We start from the raw sequence: 3025 nt of genomic DNA, 5'->3' as shown, positions 1-3025 counted from the left end.
GGGCTGGTCACAGTGATCATCACCACCTGTCTGCCCCAGCATGCTGCAAGTGCTGTGGTGCTCAGCACACACCAGCAAGCAGATGCTCCTCTAGGTGCCTCTCCTCTACCAGGGCATCAGTGTCCTGCTCCTCGGTGCATGGTCCCAGTGCAGCCCTCAGCAGGACCAGGGGGCTGCAGCCTCAAAAGGATGATGCCTATGGCAGAAGGAGGAAAGGCTGTGCCAGGGAGCTAAAATACCTCCCCTCACTTTCCCACTCCTGTGTTCCCCGCCTGCCACCCGGGACCAGGCTTCCACCATGGGCTTGTGGTTCATCATAGCCTGTTCTTTGATTCTTTTCCCAAGCAATGCCTGGCTTTAGCCTCCTCCTTTCCATCACTGAGCTGTTGGAGTTGGGCTTGGGAGGGGACAGGGTGCCAAAACTCTGCTGCTCCAGCCTGTCCCTTGTCTTGTTGCTCCAGTGAGTTCCTTGCAGCATCCCCTGTTACTGGGGGGATGAGCTACCCAGCCCAGGCTCCTCCAAGCTTGGGGGGGGTCCCAGGGTCTTTCTGAAGCAGATTTGGTGCAACCAAAGCCTGGAGGAGGGGGAGGAGAGCAGAAGTAATGGCTGGAGTGGTGGTCTGGGGTGGGGTGGGGTGGGATGTTTGTGTGCAGCCAGCAGCTGCTCTGCTTCATTCCCTGACTTTGCACAACTGAACAGCCTTTGGCCGTTGCTGTCATCGAGAAATCCCCACCAAAGCCTGCAGCTTTTCCAAAGTGAAAGTGGTGTCCTCCCTTGCAGAGCACACTTCTGTAAGTCGAGGGATGGCTGCTTGCATATATTTTGGCGCAAATGTTGTGGGCTGCATTCCTGCAGCCAGCAGCACCGATGCTCCGTGGCACCACTGCCCTGCCTGCTTGGGGCTGGCAGCTCACAGGGCGAACAGGACATTAATATCAAGCTGAGTTTTATGGCCTTTTATCTCGGCCCTTGAGAAGTCGAGACAGAGGTTTGTGTGCCCAAGGCCTAGGGCGTGTCCCTCCATCCCTCGGTGACTCTTGTGGGTGGTGATTAAAGGCGGATGGGTTAGGGCTGTGCTTTGCAGCTGCCTTGGAGCATGGGGGCGTGAGCCGAGGGAGCTGCTGCCCCTCCTGGCTTTTGCCGTGACGGGAGATGGCCCTTGCCGAGCGCTCGGGGGATGTTTTCGCTGAGACAGGCTCAAAGGGCTTCCCCACCCTTTCACTTCACCTCCAGTTGGCATCTCCCCACGTCTCTGTAGTGCCAGTCACCGTGGCTTGCTGGGGCAGAGGGAGAGGGCAAAAGGGGTTTTCCTGGCTTCAAACCCAACCATCTCAGCGGTAGGGGATAGTGTTTGCCAGCAAGTGCTGGTGTGAAGACTGCTGCTGAAGGTCACAGCCATGTCCAGGGACAACTCAGGATAATGCAGACTCGGACCCAGCACTGGGGCTTGGCCACAGGACCCTCCCCCCCAAGCCAAATCTGTGAAGAGCCTGAGCTGGGATGATTGGTGTTGCATGGAGTTGTGCTAGGAGGGTTGTGAGAGGAAAACACAGGGACTTCTTTGGTCAGCTGGTGGCTTTCATGCATCAGAAACCCAGCTATTGGCTACCAGGAACTGACAAACAGCAAAGCCTCCTTGGGTGTCCCTGCAGAGATGCTGCCCTGAGGTTTCCACATTTCAGCTGTGGCCAGTTAATGACTCTGTGTCAGATCCCTCTGAGCACAGCTGACAAGATCAAGGAGATACCAACATCTTGTTCTGAACACATGGAGAACAACGAGGGGGGATACCTCCTGGGGTTGATGCTGTAGTGGTTCAAGCTGGAGGTGCTGCAATGGTCTCTACCAGGGCTCATTCCAAGGGCTGAGGCAGGATCCAGTGTGATTCAGTGCTGTTGATACTAGAGCAGGGAATGCCCTGGGCCATTAGTACCTGTCACCAAGTCTGTGTGCTGGATGTCCTCTGGGAACTCAGGCACCTCCACTGCACACAGCAGCTATTTCCATTTCCCTTTGCTTTTTTAAGTGGTTTTCCCATTTTCTTCCTTATTTTAGAGTCAGGGCTTGCACAGCCAGGAGCTGTGAGGCAACCTGTTTGCATCTCACCTTCTACACTTGCACCTTGCAGAAAGCAGATGGTCTAAAATTGTCTTTCCACCAAATCTTTTGCCTCAGGTGCCCCACTGGGTGCCAGGCAGGGCCACCCCCTGGCATGGCAGCCACAGTGCTCAAGTTCCAGCTTTGCCTCTTTTGTTTTCCATGTCCAAATGCTGCCTTCTGGATGGCACTGAGTGTTCTCAGTCACATGTGGGTGCAGGGAGAATGGTCCACTCTGTTCAGGATTTGGCCTCTGGACCCACACAAAGGGTCCTGTTACCCTGGATAGGATAGAGGGGAGCTGCCAGGCTCTCAACACCAGGGATTCATTCAACAGCTCCAGAGCTCCAAGTCTGGCATTTCCCAGGGGCTCACCCTCTGTTTATTGTTGGTTTGACCATCCTGGAAACTCTTTGTGTGATAGGAAATAGCTGAAGGGAGGGGTCCATTTGGCTCTTGGGGAGAGATGCAGAAGCTTTGTTTTCCTCCTCTCTTTTCCTTAACCCACCAGGAAAAGCAAGGGCTTGACGTGGTTGGAGCTCACACATGTGGGTGGTGCTGAGCTCAGATGGGAGCAGATCAGGCTGCAGGCACCGACCCCGACCCTGCTGCCCCAGGGGACTCCAACTCCAGGCACCATGGGTGGTGCTTTGGCATGGCAGCTGCCCTGCCCCAGTGTTGATGGGGACTTTGAGCCTTTCATGCACACTGAAGCAGAGGATGAACCACTCTTGGGTTTGCTTTTGTGCCCTACCCTGCTAAGATCAGAGGTTGCTACCAGACTCAGGTGCTCCTGGGCAGACAAGGCTGTCCCTGCCCATCCATGCTCCTGGGGCTGGGCAGGGTCTCTGCAGGGGCTCTTCAGGAGCTGCTCTGATTGTTTCTGAGACTGTTTGCATCCCTTGGCTCTGCACAACATAGTGATCC

This window comes from Dryobates pubescens, chromosome 20 (genome assembly GCF_014839835.1).
Source record: "Dryobates pubescens isolate bDryPub1 chromosome 20, bDryPub1.pri, whole genome shotgun sequence".
NCBI lineage: Eukaryota > Metazoa > Chordata > Aves > Piciformes > Picidae > Dryobates > Dryobates pubescens.
Note: the sequence above shows the minus strand (reverse complement) of the source record.